We start from the raw sequence: 18,559 nt of genomic DNA, 5'->3' as shown, positions 1-18,559 counted from the left end.
TTAGTCACATTGCTTGGAAGCTTGTTGTGATGTTGTATTACCGACTGGGCCCTAGGATACCTCTTCGTCACATGGAGTGACAAATCCCAGTCTTGATTCACACTAACCCAACACACACCCTCGGAGAAACCTGTAGAGCACCTTTATAGTCACCCAATTACGTTGTGACGTTCGATACACACAATGCATTCCTCCGGTATCCAGGAGTTGCATGATCTCATGGTCAATGGAACAAATACTTGACATGCAGAAAACACTGACAATAAACTGACACGATCATACGCTACGTTCATAGGTTGGGTCTTGTCCATCACATCGTTCTCCTAATGATGTGATCCTATTATCAAACGATGTCTCCTGTCTATGACCAGTAAACCCTGACCATCTTTGATCACCGAGCTAGTCAATTAGAGGCTCACTAGGGATAGTGTGTTGTCTATGGATCCACACATGTATTTGAGTTTCCGTTCAATACAATTCTAGCAGGCATAATAAATGATTATCATGAACAAGGAAATATAATAATAACCAATTTATTATTACCTCTAGGGCATATTTCCAATAGTCTCCTACTTGCACTACAGTTAATAATCTACCTCACGTAACTATGTAATTTTAATGAATCAAACACACATACATTTATGGGGTTTGATCATGTATTGCTTGTGAGAGAGGTTTTTAGTCAACGGGTCCAAAACATTTAGATCCGTGTGTACTTTACAAATCTCTATGTCATACTTTAGATGGTTCTACCATGCTCGACTTGAAACAATTCCAAAAGGACTGCTCCACTATACGAATCCAGTTTACTACTAAGAGTCATCCGGATTAGTGTCAAAGCTTGCATCAACGTAACCCTTTACGATGAACTCTTTTATCACCTCCATAATCGATAAAAAATTCTTAGTTCACTAGTTACTAAGGATAACTTTGACCCGTTCTCAGTGATTCATTCCTGGATCACTCTTTGTACCCCTTGACAGACTCATGGAAAAGCACACATTAGGTGTGGTACAAAGCGTGGCATAATAAAGAGCCTACGACTAAGGCATAGGGTACGACCTTCGTCCTTTCTCTTTATTTTGACATGATCAGGCTTTGAGTCTTACTCAAATTTACAACTTACAATACAGCCAAGAACTCCTTCTTTGACAGATCCATTTTGAACTCCTTCAAAAAAATGTCAAGGCATGTCTTTGTTGAAAGTTTTATAAGCGTCTTGATCTATCTTTATAGATCTTGATGCCCAATGTTTAAGAAGCTTAATTTAGGTTTCCTTTACAAAAACTCTTTTCATTCAGCCCTTTATGCTTTCCACAAATACTACATCATTTCCGATCAACAATATGTCAACCACATATTCTTATCACAAATTCTATAGTGCTCCTACTCACTCTCTTGTAAAGACAAGTTTCTCATAAACTTTGTATAAATCCAAAAGGTTTTATAATCTCATGAAAGTGCATACACTACAAGAAATATGCCAACATACGACCTTCAATATTTGTCACGGAATGGTCGTTGGTTTCCATTTGCGACCTTTTTATGACCAAAAAGAGAAGGTCAAAAGTGAGGGTCTCTAATGAACTATAACGACCTTTCTATTAAAATCGTCATAGGATTTTATGACGAAACAAAAGCATTGAAATTATTTTGGTCGTTCGTTGTCTGCCCAAGCCACATCGGATCCAACGTGGCAAGCTGATGTGGCAAAATTTTGACCAAATGAATTGGTCATAGATTAGAATCAGCCCGGTCCAGTTCGAGGTTTTAGATGGGCCGAGCCCATTAATTCAACCTTTTTAATATATATTTCTTCTATTGATTTTGGTTAGCTACATGGGCCTGGCCCAACTTTTCAGGCTTTTTTTTGGGGTTGTGGGCTTTTAACATTGTTTGGGCCATTATATCTGGTCCCACCAATAAGATAGGTCCCACTTGTCATAGTCTCACATATTGGGCCCACATGATAGAAATTTCAAAACTGCTCAAACTAGTGTCATAACTGGGTCCCATAAACTAGATTCCAATTCACACGTTTCCAAATCACATAATCAATATTTCAAACAGAACAAGAATGGTAAATAAGCCTACTACAATTTGTACATGTCTAATCCAACCCAGATATGCCTACCATTACAATATTACAATATTTACATTCTATTTAGTACGCCTCGAGCTAGTGTAAAGAAGTGAACACAATGTATATTCTCGGAGTGACAAAGGGCTGGTGACGTTGTTGCCCGGATGATTCTGGATGTTGGTGTCAAGATTGATCAAGTTGACATGTAGGTGATTAAAATATTAGATTGGCAAGAATGTCTAAAAGTTCAAACACACGCATGAAGACATTTCTATAGGAAATGAAACGTTAGTCTTATTTCTAAGAGTTTGATTTGATATTAGTGGCACATCGGTCTACAAGGGAAAATAATGGACTTGTGTTTTGAAGAACATGAATTGAAATAATTATGAATTTGGCAAAAAATATGTTTCTTGTATAATAATTTTCACTCATGTTAGGACAATGAAACAAATATGCTTCTATAGTAATTCATATCAATTACTTGTTGGACAATGAAACAAATCCATTTCTTAATGTAAGTTGAAGCAAATTATATATCACTGCCTCTGAAACCTACAAAGGTACTATCATCTAACTACATAGACACAACTGTAAATCTATATAAGCCTGAGTGTAAATTTATAGAAAAAATAAAGTTGTAAATCTATAGAAGCATGGATGTAAATCAAAAATCACTTAATATATATTTAATCTTGATTCCAGAACAATTGGATTAAAGCATGCTAAAAAACTGAAGCAAACATCAATAAGGACACATAAGAATGTGCTACAAAGAAACAACTTAGAACCAAGACAACTTGTTCAGCTATAAAGAGGACACCTTGATCTAAAATTCCTCTCATTTTGGAAAAAATCACCTAACCAAGTGCTGAAACGATCTAAAATTCCTAGCAAAAGGAAGTGATTCTCCTCTCATTTTGGAAAGGAAGCACATCGAGTCCACAACCATGAATGGAGCAAATAGACAATTGTTCTATATTGAACGGTTTCTTCACTTGAGTATTTACAAGTCAAGGTAATACGTTTTGTCATATAATAAGCATTAAAAAGTACCTCTGTCTATGCACATTATGTGAAAAGAGCTCTATTGTCCCTGCTACATCTAAATCGGATTTCATCCGAACAATAAGTGGCATCACTAAACTACAAATCTAGCAACCAATAGAAGTGGGCTCTGATCCTACATGGAGGGGCTCAACATAAATGGCACCACAGACCATCCATCCATCATGAACACTAGAAATCAACAAGTAGGGCAAGCACATGGTTTAGCAGCCATGCCAGCAAACTGTATCAGACATGCTCAACAAGTATGGCAGAACATAGGCGAGAGAGATCAGCGGTCGCTTACCAGCCATGCCCGAGCAGAAGAAGGCCAGAACGGAGGCATCGGAGTGGAAGAAGAAGACCAAATGGTGGCTCTGTCCAAAATCTGCAGCTGCACCTGCACCTGTGCGAGTTAGGGTGTGCATCTCCATATATCCATAATTTACACTTGAGACAAAGAAAAATAACTTACAAAATACATTTTTCGGTAACAATTTTGTGCTAGAAACATAGTGAACAAGAGATGCAACGCATCAGTTAAAATTTCATGGTCTTACAGGAAATCTATTGGGCATGGAATAGTACACCTAATTTGGTAGCGTCTAATAAAGAACAAAAGTACAAAATTAAACTAAATGAATACAACTAGGCAGGTAGGTTAGGTGTACCAACAACAACCACTAACACGTAGGCCTCAGGGTTGGTACATAAATCCTAACAACAATTCGCGGGAGGAAGCAGCAGTGGTGGTATCCCTTTCACACCAGCAAAGGGTGAGACGGGTGGATCTCGGACAAATACACGAGTAACGATCAACAAAATCTAGCATAGAGTGCACTCCAAGTTTATAACACACACGACATGCATGGACACCAATAGCAGAATTTTTCCAGATCTTTTGAGCTACATGCCACTACCAATGCACTAACAACACACAACTAAATAAATCTCCGGCGAGCTTCATAATAAAGCTTCCGAGGAGATAAACCTCGATGCCAAGGGTCAGATCGAGAACCCCTGTGCAACTAAAAAACAAAGAAGACAACTATGTATATATATGCTATAGTAACATAGACGATACCAAATCAAAATTTAACGACGAGAAGCACCAGATCCCCCGAACCCGAAGCCACCAGAACGGTTAGAGATCGGATCTGAGCACTCGATCGGCTGAGATCAGACCTCCAAAACAAACGACGGCAGGGGAAGAAAATCCGTTTGCGAAAACAGAGCAGCCCATTCCCGCCCCGGCTGTTCCTGCGGCCACAGCGGTTGGAAATTATTCACTAGGAAATTATTCAGTAAAACACTGATACTGTATATATCCATGGATCTGTTATCTATGCATCTTAGTAAATGATTCATGCAGATATCTATGAATCCATTCCCAACTACTGATTTAATGGGAAATTATCACTTGTTTCAGTAAATCCCTGTTCCATCACCATCAATCCACCATGCCACAACCTCGTAGGAAGCTGTCCGACTTATCCAAGTGCCTGAGCCACATCTCCCGCAGCTCCGGGAATGCCACCTCCAGCCACGGCTTCGGTGGCCCGCTGAAATGCAGGACGGCGGAGAGCTGCAGCAGGTCGGCGTCGGGCATGGGCCGACCGAGGTCCGGTAGGTGCCATAGCGGCTCGATTGCCTGCACCTGGCCGTGGAACGCTATCAGTGCCGGCGGTAGCGATCCTACCTTCCATAGTCTGAACCCGACTCGCGGTTCTGCACATGAGAAATCAATGGATGGATCTTTTTCACTTGTCATTTGTCGGTACCACTAAGAGTTGCCCGATCATGGTATGAAAATGTTGAGGGTTCAGGGAAAGAAGTGATTGCCTTTTGCAGCGATGACTGATACGTCTCGGTGACGTTTTCTCCTTGCCAAGCATCGAGGTCGATGATGGTGGCGCCCCAGGACCAGGTGCAATGCGAACCGTCGAGGCCTAGCGCGAACACTTCAGGGTCAGAGAAGTTCAAGTGCTTGCTGAGAGTCCACTCGATGAAGATGCCACCGTCGGCCCGCACCAACCCGTTGTCGACTAGGGAAGAGCATCGAGCGGGAGGCGGCCGTCCTACTGTGTGTCGCCTCACGGCTAGTGTGGGAAGGGGATCTAGGGGAGTTGCGCCATCTGGTCAAAGTCGACCTTGCTTTGTGCGAAATCCCACGCCGCGTAGCCCTGCGCCGAAAAAAAGCCATGATGTGAGATCAGGAGAGACGGTGGATCGAACCCCCAAAAAGGAGTAGCGTCGCAGGTTCTTACCCCTGAGATGCCGCCGCCGAGGACGATGTACTTGGAGTGCTTCCCAGACGCCATGGCTGGCCGGTGGTGAGTGGTGACGACGGCGAACCCTAGCGAGCGTGTGGCGGTAGGATGTGGCGAACAAACTAGTTGAAGACGGAGAGGATGGATGAGGTGGGATTGGGAGCGGAGCGAGATGTGTTTCCCTAGGTCACACACTGTCGGACCTGCCGGCGAGCTGAGAGAGCCGGCATCGCCGATCTGGATTGGGGAGCAGGAGGCGGCGGCACGCGTGTTCTCGAGAGGGAAGGGGATCGAGGGAGGAGAGTGGGTCGCATGCTGGTAGGGTTTGGGTTGGGCTGGTGAGAGGTGAGTGATAAACGTTGGATCTATCGTGTGTGGACGGATGGGTATAGAGAGATGGATGGATGGACGGGGATAGAGAGATGGATGGATGGATGGACGCCATGTCATCGATTCATGTCACAACCAATTCCACCAATCAGAATAAAGCATATGCAATTGTATTTTTCCTATTGTTTTGCTTCTACTTTTTCACATGATAAAATCCAAATATGATCTGTTAGAGTAGACAAGCTTGCATCTGGGAATTCCAAACAATGTTGTCAAAGGGACTTTTATTTTCTTTGCACGAAAAATCCATTTTCCATTTTTCGAGTGCCCAAAGTGAATTTTTTTGTGAACGACCTACCAAATATTTGTTGCAAAATTGGACCAAATCATTTTTCTAAAATTTGAAGTCTTATTAAATGTAAAGTTGACCAAATGGTTTGGTGTTGAAAGCTTTTGATCCACCTCTCATGAAAAAGACAAATTTCCTTTGATTCAGGTGGAAGCAGGTCAAATTTAAACTACAACTGCTTGATAGATTGCTCTTTAATTTTACCAAAAATATTTTTAGGTACACAAGTATCTATTTAATCACAGAAACACGAAAAGTTTTCCAAGATTCAACCACTAGCTAGGAACGGTCATACCCTCCGTTTTGATCGCATTTTGAAATGGCCATGACAAATTCAACTACGGAAAATCTTCGCATTGTGTCATTATATGTGACAAAGTTACCAGGTAAAATAATAAGCTTGTAATATGGCGATTATTTTAAAAAAGTGTTCATAGAAATGACCTATCATGTGTGAAGATTCATGTCTTTCAAGCCATATGATCAATCTTCTAGCCACATTCATGGCATAGTTTGTTCAAATGATCTCATATTATGCACAAAGGTGCGTATTGGAATGGCAAAAAATGTTGCCGAAGGAAGTTTTCATTTTCTTTCGACTGAAAATTCATTTTTTATTTTCTGAGTGCCCAAAATGAGTTTTTTTGTGAAGGACCTACCATATATTTGTTGCAAAACTGGACCAATTCATTTTTCTAACATGCTAGGCCACATTTAATGTACAATTCACCAAATGGTTGGGTGTCAAAAGCTTTTATCCACCTCTCGTGAAATAGACAAATTTTCGTCGAATTAGGTGGAAATGGGTCAAATTTGAACTGTAGCTGCAGTATAGTTTGCTATTTATTTTTCCCAAAAATCATTTATAGGTAAACAAGAATATATTTCATCATAGAAAAAACAAAAAAAAATCCAAGATTCAACCACTAGCTAGGAACGGTCATACCTCTCGTTTTGACCGCATTTTGAAATGGCCATGAAAAATTCAAAACAAATCAAAAAAAATGGAAAACATTTACATTGTGTTATTATATGTGACAAATTTAGCAGCAAAAATGATAACCTTGTAAATATGGAAATTATTTTTAAAAAGTGTTCTCAGAAATGCGCTATCATGTGTGAAGATTCATGGTTTTCAAGCCAAATGATCAATCTTATGGCCACATCCATGGCATAGTTTTTTCAAATGTTCCCATATTGTGCACAAGGGTGAGTATTGTAATGGTAAACAATGTTGCCTAAGGAAGTTTTGATTTTCTTTGGACGGATAAATCATTTTCCATTTGTCAATTGTCCAAAATGAGTTTTTTTGTGAAGGACCTACCATATATTTGTTGCCAAATTGAGCCATATCATTTTTCTAAAATACTATGCCATATTCAATGTACACTTGACGAAATAGTTGGGTATTAAAAGCCTTTATACGCTTCTCGTGAAAAAGACAAATTTCTGCCGATTCGGGTGGAAGCGGGTGAAATTTGAACTACAGCTCCCTCATAGTTTGCTCATGATTTTTTCAAAAATAATTTCTAGGTATATAGGTATCTATTTAATCACAGAAACACCAAAAGTTTTCCATGATTCAAGCACTAGCTAGGAACGGTCATACCCGCCGTTTTGATCGCATTTTGAAATGGCCATGAAAAATTCAAAAGATATCAAAAAATTGAAAACCTTTGCATTGTGTCAATATATGTGACAAAGTTACCAGGAAAAATAATAAACTTGTAATATGACAATTATTTTTAAAAAGTGTTATTAGAAATGGGCTATCATGTGTGAAGATTCATGGCTTTCAAGCCAAATGAACAATCTTATGGCCATATTCATGACATGGTTTGTTGAAATGATATAATATTATGCACAAGGGTGCATATTGGAATGGCAAACAATGTTTATTAAGGAAGTTTTCATTTTCCTCGTATGTAAAAATAATTTTCCATTTTCAAGTGCCCAAAATGAATTTTTTTGTGAAGGACCTACCATATATTTGTTTCAAAATTGGACCAAATCATTTTTCTAAAATACTAGGCCATATTTAATGTAAAATGGACAAAATGGTTGGGTGTTAAAAGCTTTTATGCACTTCTCGTGAAAAAGATAAATTCATGTCGATTCAGGTGGAAGAGGTTTAAATTTGAACTGGAGCTGCATTATAGTTTGCTCTTTATTTTTCACAAAAATTATTGATAGGTACATAAATACCTATTTAATTAGAAATACATGGTGCGGTGGCTTGACATTGAGGTTAGGATGGTGGTCGAGGGCACCAACTCCAGAGCGCGTGAACTTTCATGCGAGCTGCATTGTCACCGCCTAACCGTTGTGTTGCCACGTGTTCTGGGTGGAATAGGCATGTCTGGTGGATTGGACAATCCCTCGGTTGGTGTTAGGAAGAAGAATCCAATAGAATAATCTCACGAGGAGACTGAACTAAGCTCAAACATGAATTAGCAGCCAAGTGTTTGATTAGCGGTGCGGATAATGCACATAGACAATGGGCCTAAATTTTGGCTAAGGATGATCATCTACTAAGGAGACTCTCTTGGCAAATTTTTAGCTCAAATAGATGAACCTAGGTGACACTTGCTTTGCAAAGTAACATAGTGTGCAGAAATATGAATGTTGAAGCTGGGATCAAATGATTGAATGGATTGAGCTGAAATTTGGTGTATGATGTTAATTTGGGCATATGAAGGCACTTCCTTCACAATGTGTCAATCTGGACAGAAAATGGTAATTGAAACTAGGCCCATATAGATGATTGGATTGAGCTGAAATTTGGAGGAGGATGATAATTTGGGCACATTAAGGCACTGTAAAAGTTTCATAAAGTTTGGATAAACAAAAATTGTACTTCCTTCACAATGCTCTCTACTGAACAGAATATTGGGAAAAATATTAAGGGAAATAGGCTGAATTAAATGAGCTAAAATTTGGTGGAGTGAGGTTATATGGTTAGTTTCATTCGATGGTAAATTTTCATCAACTATAAAGCAATATAAAATGTAGTTTCTTCACAAACTGAAAATATTACCAGAATCAAAGATTGGATGATGAGCTCACATGGATTGTTAGATTGGGCTAAAATTTTGTTTAGAGCTATGTTTTTGGCACATAGAAGATGCGGAAAAATTCAACTCATCAGGATATTCCTATCTAGTACTTCCTTCACAAAGCTGTTAGCTGAACACAAACTTTGGAAATTTGCTGAGAAAGATTTACTAGGCAAATGGTTACGAAATTTTTCTTGAGGCAATGATTTGGATAGGAAAGAGTGCCCGAAACAGTTGAGGGTAATCAAAGAAATAGAAATAGCACTTCCTTCACAAAGTTCTATTGTGAACAGAATAGGAAAATGAATATTGCTAAATTATTTTCAAACTATGGAAGGAAGGGTTTTCACATATTTGACGAATATATGATCCAAAGTATTTATGAGAATTGTTCGAGAATTTTTGGAATGACAGAATAGTAGGTTGCTTCACAAACTAGGCAAAAAATAACACATGGACATGACCCGTAGGCAAAACTGATGATGTGGCACCTAGTCATAGCTATGACCATCTATATTGGTCGTAATTAGCTACGAATTAGGCAGCAAACCAGGGCTATCATGTTTACGACCATTTCCAATAAGGAAGTTATGACCTTTCTTATGAAAAAGGTCGTTAGTTTTTGGGGTTAGGACCCCTCCGGACAGCTTACGACGAACTGATCTCAAATGGTCGTAGATTTACGACCAATTCTGCGAGTGTCACTGACAGAATGTCGTTAGTTGATATGTTTCTTGTAGTGATATTCCAACTCCGAGATGCTTGCTCCAGTCCTTAGAAGGATCGCTGGAGCTTGCATACTTGTTAGCATCTTTAGGATCGACAAAAACTTCTAGTTGTATCACATACAACCTTTTCTCATGGGAACCGTTAAGGAAACAATGTTTTGACATCCATATGCGAAATTTCATAATTTTAAAATAAAACAACTGCTAACATATTCTCAACACACTTATAACATCGCTATGAGTGAGTAAGTATCATCATAGTCAACTCCTTGAACTTGTCGGAAACATCTTTGCGACAAGTCGAGATTTGTCAATGGTGACATTTACCATCATCGTATGTATTCCTTTTAAAGATCCATTTGTACCTAGCTGCCTTACGACTATCAAGTCGTTTCTTCCAAGGTCCACACTTTGTTTTCATACATTGATCCTATCTCAGATTTCATGGCCTCCAGCCATTTGTCTAAATCCGGGCTCACCATCGCTTCTCCATAGCTCGTAGGTTCATTCTTGTCAAATTGGAGGACCTCCAAGACAGGATTACCATACCAGTCTGGAGCAGCATGAGTCCTTGTCGACCTACGAGGTTTGTAGTACACTACAGGAATCACCTTCTTTGCCGTCTTCCATCACAGACGGCAAAGACAAATACCCGGACGGCAAAGACAGTACCATAGACGGCAAAGATTGTCACGGCCGGCAAATTTGCTGCGTCAGCCTACGACGGCATAGGACATTCTTTGCCGTCAGCTTCCCTGAGGAGAAGTCGGCAAAGAGCTTGAGACGGCAGCCGAGAGGCGTTGCCTCCGTTAGGGGTTAACGGAGGCTCTTTGCCGTCTGCGTGTTGGTCAATCTTTGCCGTCTGCCCTATTGAATATCTTTGCCGTCTGCCGTGTCCTCCCCTCCCCCTCTCTCCACTCCTGGCCCTCCTCTGTGCCCTCTTCTTTGCCGTCTGCCCCCCCAGCAGGCAGACGGCAAAGATCCTATATGGCCAGCTGCTACTGCCCAGGAAGCACAGCTGGGTACCATGTGGCACCTTTGCCGTCTGCTGGCTGATGGCAAAGGCCTTTGCCATCAGCCAGCAGACGGCAAAGAGCCCATATTGTCACTGTTTTGTTTATTTTATGTTATTTCACAGCAATAATATATATAATTCATAGCACATATATGATATATAGTTCACAACACATATATGATATACATATAAAGTTCACCAATATCATTTGTTCATCAATGGACATCCATATATCGAAAGAAACCAACATATACAAAGTTTCATCCATATATATATACATATAGTTCCACATATATTGTTCATCAACACATTGTTCATCAACACATACAAAGAACCAACACATTGTTCATCAACTCAAATAAAAAAGGAAACTAAAGCACTCCAATGCCAGCTTCCATGCATGTAGTACATCCAATCTGCAAAATGGGAATAAGAAAGTAAGTAGAAGAAGAACAACAACATATATGACAAATAAGCTAAATTGAAGAAGAAAGAGAAGAAGCAATAAGAGAACAAGGAGAAGAAAAACAAGAAGGAGGAGGAGGAGGAGGAGGAGGGGAAGGGGAAGGAGAAGGAGAAGGAGGAGGAGAAGAAGAAAAAAGAAGAGAAGAAGAAGGAGGAGAAGGAGGAGAAGAAAGAGGAGAAGAAACAGGAGGAGGAGGAGGAGAAGAAGAAGAAATCAAGAAGAAGGAGGAGGAGGAGAAGGATAGAAGGTCCTTGGCCTTCTCCTCATCCTCCTCCTCCTCCTCCTCCTCCCTTCTCCTCCTCCTCCTCCTCCTCCTCCTCCTCCTTCTCCTTCTTCTCTTCTTCTTCATCTCTTCTTCTTATTTCTTTTCATTTTGAGCTTATTATGGTAGAAGAAGAAGAAGAAAGAGGAGGAGAAGAAGAAGAACGAGGAGGAAGAGGAGAAGAAGAAGAAATCAAGAAGAAGGAGGAGGAGGAGGAGGAGGAGGAGGAGGAGGAGAAGGCCAGGGGCCTTCTCCTCCTCCTCATCCTCCTCCTCCTCCTCCTCCTCCTCCTCCTTCTTCTCTTCTTCTTCATCTCTTCTTCTTCTTTCTTTTCATTTTGCCTATTTCTTCTCCTCTTCTCCTCTTGTTGGAGCTAAATTACCTAATTATGTCTTTTTTGAGCTAAATATTCCAATTATGTCCTTTTAGAGGAAAAGAAGCTAAGTATATAATATTCATGAGCTAACCAAGGTTCTTATGCCATTTTGGGCTTATTACGGTATTTTGGAGCTAAATAGGCTAACTATGTCATTGTTGGGTTAATTAAATCAAGGATAATATGAAAGAGGAGAAGAAAGAGGAGGAGGAGGAGGAGAATAAGAAGAAATCAAGAAGAAGGAGGAGGAGGAGGAGAAGGAGGAGGAGGAGAAGGATAGAAGGTCCTTGGCCTTCTCCTCCTCCTCCTCCTCCTCCTCCTCCTCCTTCTCCTTCTTCTCTTCTTCTTCATCTCTTCTTCTTCTTTCTTTTCATTTTGAGCTTATTATGGTAGAAGAAGAAGAAGAAAAAGGAGGAGAAGAAGAAGAAAGAGGAGGAAGAGCATAAGAAGAAGAAATCTAGAAGAAGGAGGAGGAGGAGGAGGAGGAGGAGAAGAAGAAGAAAGAGGAGGAGCTTATTATGGCATATTTTCTAATGTTTCTAATCTTCAAGTGCATTGCATTCATCTTGATCTTGTGATCGTCACGCACCTCGGCAACATCCAACTCCAATATCATCTTCTCCTCATCAAGGCTTTTACGGACCTTCGACAACTTATATATAAGCTAATAATAGATCTTTTGCGTCTTTCGATATGCGAAGAGAAGTAAGAAGGTTTACTATTGGGATAACGAAGATATGACCATATTTCTGATCAATTCAACAGACGAGATCGGGTAGTAGAATAGAGAGAAGGATCTTCTACTTTCTGAAAATGATAGAGAGTCACGAGAGGGTCTATGTTAATAGTGCTCTTTAGATAGGGAGAGGAAAGACGTAACTAGACCGTGAAAATAATATAATCTTTTACCGCTACATCCGCTGGAGAAGAAAACTCAGCAAAGGATATTCCTATCCTTTCTCTAGTTGAAGACTAATCTGGATATTCCCTAACATGCTTGACTTCGAGTTCTTGGAGTGACAACTTTCTTTGTACACAAGGGTCCCTTACTTTATTACTTTTCCACTTCATTGATCTGAAAGAAGTGACAGAAGAAAGCTACATGCATATACCCCTGCCCTGGGGGAACAAGTGCCACCTCAACAGTTATATTCTAAATCGTTAAGCCTTGCAACCCTTTCTTTTGTATCAGACCTTTCCCGATTTCCTTACTTTCCTTGTTCACTCAAACTTCAAAATTCCTTCCATGAATCTAGGTACGGAAAACCACCAGTGACTTCGCCAAGTATCCCTTTCTTTGGTCGAAGGCCTCAGGTCAAGATCCTTTTTCCTATCTATTGAAAATGCATAGAGAGATGCTTCTTCCTCTTCAAGTTGGAAGTTTAAGAAGAAATGCGGTAAATAGGAGTTCCATCTACCACGCACTCGACCCACACTCCAGCTAACTTCAGCATCCATACTCAACTATGAGGAAGCTGTCGGGGACACTATGAACACACACGTACTTGGTTGACTTGACGTCCCGTCTCACAACCGTGTAAGATCTAATAAACAAACAACTTGCTTGCCCAATCCCTATTGAGAGGATTTCTTGAGCTTGAACTTCCTTTTGTAGCTCCGCACAAAAGGACTTCTTTTCATCCGCAATGAAGCTTATACCACCACTTGGTGAGTAAGGACTGATTTCGTCCCGTCCATAGCACTTCAGAAGTCACTTTGGCGTGGCGCTGCTGGATACTTCTGTTCAATAGGAATAGGAGGAAAAAAAGCTATTGACGAGCATCTATTGGAGTCGATCATTTCCAAGATCGAATTCTAGTTTCTTATTATGTAGTTGAAACACCTCACAATCTTCAGTTTTACGCTTACGCTTAAGGGTTGAAATGTTCTTGGTGGATGCAGGACCTAGTACTACCACGCCGCGGGCACTCCCTGGCCGGTGTGGCCGGCCACCACCGCGCCGCTGGGGGGGCTGCCCCAACAGTCGCTACCGGCCACCACGACGAAGGCGTCGGGGGTCGGGGTAGGGGGTCGGGGGTCGAGGGTGAGTGTTGTCGGGGGTCGGGGGTCGGGGGTCGAGGTTACCTATAAAACTTTCTAGGTTACCTATAAAACTTTCTAGGTTACCTATAAAACTTTCTAGGTTACCTATAAAACTTTCTAGGTTACCTATAAAACTTTCCAGGTTACCTATACTACTTTATAAAACTTTCCAGGTTCCATAAAAAAATATTTCATGCCGGGGTGTCGTCGAGATGTCGTGTCGGGGCGTCGTGTCGGGGTTTCGGGGCATCGTGTCGGGTGTTAGGGGTGTCGTCGAGATGTCGTGTCAGGGCGTCGTGTGGGGGTTTCGGGGCATCGTGACGGGTGTCAGGGGTGTCGTCGAGATGTCGTGTCGGTGCGACAACTACTATTGCGAGCTGTTGTAATATCCTCGGTGTTGAAGTCGAATATCACCGGTGCCTGAAGGGGGTGGTCCCAACAGTAATGTTTCTGCACCGACCTCCATGGGGGTGGTTGCAGCAGCATCGTTGTTGCAGCACGTGAGCTCGATGGCATAGTAGCCATGGCAGGTGCGTGACAAGCTCACCGACGTTCCCCAACGTTGTGGCTAGTGTAAGCATAGGCGGCGACCGGAGGGCTCTACACGGTCAACTACAAACCTAACAACTAACCTAACACACAGTAGGTAATTAACAACTAACCTAACAACTAACCTAGCTCGAGGGGTAATACCACTAACAACTAACCTAATTACCACTAACAACTAACAAGTAACCTAACTAACCTAATTATCAGTACGTAACCACTAACAACTAACCTAACTAGCCTAACTAACAATAGGTAATTAACAACTAACCTAACTAACCTAATTAATGAATTAAACGAAAAAAGGAAAAAAGGACTCACCGAGCTCCGGCGGTGGAGGAGAGGGCGGTGGAGGGGGGGCGCAGGGCGGCGGTGGGGTGTGTAGGTGGGGAGGTGGGGGGGAGGCGGCGGCGGTGGCGGCGGTGGGGCGGCGGCGGCGCTGGGGGCGCAGGGAGGAGGAGGAGGCCCGCGGGGGGGTCGCAGGGCGGTGGTGGGGAGGTGGGGGGGGGAGGCGGCGGCGGCGGCGCTGGGGGCGCAGGGAGGAGGAGGAGGCCCGCAGGGGGGGGGCACAGGGCGTGCGTGGGAGAGAGAGCGCGTGGGAGAGAGAGAGAGTGCGTGGGAGAGAGGAGAGAGGTAGGCGCGCGGCGACTGTTAACTTTTCGGGGGTCCATCTCCTTTGCCGTCTGCCACTGATCCCCTTTGCCGTCAGCCACGGACGGCAAAGCTACTCAGGCAGACGGCAAAGGGGTGGGTGGGGCCGGGGTGGGATGGGGAGAGAGGAGGGGTGGGGTGGGATAGCTTTGCCGTCGGCCATCCCTACCTTTGCCGTCTGTCAGCAGACGGCAAAGAGGTGGCTGATGGCAAATATTTATTTTGCCATCAGCCTCCTCTTTACCGTCAGTTTTTTGCCAACACACGGTAAAGAGGTTCTTCGCCGTCCGCTGGCTGACGGCAAAGATTTGGCGGACGGCAAATATAGGAATTCCAGTAGTGGTAACTTGATGCGAAGCTTCATGATCACTATCATCAGCTTCCATTTCAACTAGTGTAGGCGCCACATGAACATCTTCTTGTCCCCAGCTACTCACTAATTGAAGTGATGGTTCAATAACCTCATCAAGTTTCACCATCCTCCCACTCAATTATTTCGAGAGAAACTCTTTCTCGAGAAATGACCCGTTCTTAGAAACAAACACTTTGCCTTCAAATCTGAGATAGGAGGAACACCCAACTTTTTCCTTTGCTTATCCTATGAAGAGGCATTTATCCGATTTTGGTTCGAGCTTATCAGGTTGAAACTTTTTCACATAAGCGTCGCTACCCCAAACTTTAAGAAACAATATATTAGGTTTCTTGCGAAACCATAGTTCAAACGGTGTCATCTCAACGGAAATTGATGGTGCCCTATTTAAAGTGAATGTGGTTGTCTCTAATGCATAACCCCAAAATGATAGTGGAAAATCGGTTAGAGACATCATAGTACGCACCATATCCAATAGGGCACGACTACGACATACAGACACACCACCAGACTATGGTGTTGTGGGTAGGATGAGTTGTGAACCAACTTCCACACTGTCTTAAATGTATACCAAACTCATAACTCTGATATTCACCTGTACGACCACATCGTAGAAACTTGATCTTCTTGTTACGATGACAATCAACTTTTCTCTAGAATTTCTTGAACTTTTCAAATGTTCTTAGACTTGTAATTCATTAAGTAAATATCCTCATATCTAGTCAAATCATTTGTGAAAATTAGAAAACCATGATATCCACTGTGTGCTACAACACTTATTGGACTGCATCCATCAAAATGTATTACTTCCAATAAGTCTCTTGCTCATTCCATTTTACTGAAAAAACGAGGCTTTCAGTCATCTTGCCCGTGAGGCATGGTTTGCATGTCTCAAGCGATTCAGAATCGAGTGAGTCCAAAGATCCAGTCGTATGAAATTTTATCATGCATTTTACACCAATAGGCATGGTCCGCTTGTCTCAAGTGATTCATAAGCAAATGAGTCAAAAGATCCATTAGGATGGAACTTCTTCATGCGTTTTACACCAATATGACTTTAGTGGCAGTGCCACAAGTATGTGGTACTTATCATTATTAACTTTACATCTTTTGGCAAAAATATTATGAACATGTGTATCACTACGACCGAGATTCAATAAACCATTCATATTGGGTGCATGACCATTGAAGGTATTATTCATGTAAACAAAATAGCCTTTATCCTCCTACTTAAATGAATAACCATATTGCAATAAACACCAAATAACACTTATTTAGGTTCAACACTAATCCCGATGGTAGAGGGAGCGCGCGGTTGATCCCATCAACGTTCGAATCACTTCCAACACACACCGTCACCTTGCCCTTAGCTAGTATTCGTTTATTTCGAGTTACTAACATTTTGCAACATAACCGATATGTAATACCCAGGTGCTACATGGAGTGCTAGTAAGGTACACATAGATAACACGTATATCCAATATACTCTTGTCGACGCTACCAACCTTCTTATCTACGAAGTATCTAGGGTAGTTCGGCTTCAGTGACCGTTCCCCCCATATTAGAAGCACTTAGTCTCGGGTTTGGGTTCAACCTTGGGTTTCTTCACTAGAGCGGCAACTGGTTTGCCATTCATGAAACTAGTGGCTTTACTAACCATCAACACTTGATGCTCCTACTTGATTTCCACCTTCGCGGTGTCAAACATCGCGAATAGCTCAGGGATCATCTTGTTCATCCTTGATGTGCTATAGTTCATCACGAAGCTCCAGTAGCTTGGCGGCAGTGACTTTGGAGAACTATCACTATCTCATCTGGAAGGTTAACTCCCACTTGATTCATGTGATTGTAGTACCAGACAATCTTAGCACATGCTCACCAATTGAGCCATTGTCGTTCATCTTGTAGGAAAAAAACTTGTCGGAGGTCTCATACCTCTCAATGTAGGCATGATCCTGAAATCCTAATTTCAGCTCTTGGAACATCTCATATTTTCCGTCATGCTCAAAATGTTTTGGAGCCTCAATTCTAAGCCTTAATGACGCACTAAACTATCATGTAGTCATCAAAAACATGTATGTCAGATGTTCGCAACATCCAAAGTCGACGCTTGGGGGTAGCATAGTGAGCGGTGCATTAAGGACATAAGCCTTTAGTGAAGCAATGAGGACAATCCTCAGTTTACTTACCCGATCCGTAAAATCACTAGCTCGCGCATGTTTGAACTTTTTTTGTGTTGTTTGCTCACTAATAGAATCTAACATTCATCCAACGCATTAATCAAGAATATTGCGTCTCTCATAAAAAATGTTAAAACATGACTATCGCAAGTGATGGTTGTGAGAGGTTGTGGATAACCTAGTCACGCGGAACGTGATAGGTTATGGACTGGTCATGACAAGTGTAGGATAGTGATGGAAAGGAAGTAATAACTCTAGTATCGACCTTGATATAACCTTGTCAGTGTCTTACTCTCATTATCGTGCTGCCACAATATCCTGAATGAGGATTCGGTATAGTCGGTCGTAGGCCTATTATCAGTTACACACCAAGTAGACGATCCGGGATGAAGGTATCCATGGCCTTGGACAAAATCCAGTCATCCCGTTAGGGGGCATGGGTGTTTCCGGTCTGGGACCGAGAGGGAGGTCACTCCCTCATAGCGCCCGGTATAAATTTGATCCCATTCAAATCGAGGTTGGAGCCTCCTGATACGTCTCCAACGTATCTATAATTTTTGTTGGTTCCATGCTGTTATCTTGTCAAACTTTGGATGTTTTGTATGCCTTTTATATCTTTTTTGGGACTAACTTATTAACTCAGTGCCAAGTGCGAGTTCCTGCTTTTTCCGTGTTTTTGACCCTTTTTAGAGGATAATATTAAACGGCGTCCAAATGGAATAAAACTTCCAAAAAGATTATTTTCCGGAAGAGAAGATATGCACGGGGCGTCAGAACCAAGGCAAAG

General features: G+C 41.9%; 1 long non-coding RNA gene across 1 annotated transcript; it reads right to left on the bottom strand.

Moving 5' to 3' along the window:
* Nucleotides 1-1,475: 1,475 nt before the first annotated feature.
* On the bottom strand, nt 1,476-3,716 carry LOC123410261. The gene is made up of 3 exons (XR_006613013.1): nt 3,606-3,716; nt 3,438-3,530; nt 1,476-2,253 (listed from the first exon to the last, which is right to left on the bottom strand). It is a non-coding gene; the product is annotated as an uncharacterized LOC123410261 (long non-coding RNA).
* Between the last annotated feature and the right edge of the window lie 14,843 nt (nt 3,717-18,559).

The sequence above is a fragment of the Hordeum vulgare genome, chromosome 1H, assembly GCF_904849725.1.
Source record: "Hordeum vulgare subsp. vulgare chromosome 1H, MorexV3_pseudomolecules_assembly, whole genome shotgun sequence".
NCBI classification, from domain to species: domain Eukaryota; kingdom Viridiplantae; phylum Streptophyta; class Magnoliopsida; order Poales; family Poaceae; genus Hordeum; species Hordeum vulgare.
The sequence above is the reverse complement of the archived record's forward strand: the minus strand, read 5'-3'. Positions and strand labels throughout refer to the sequence as shown.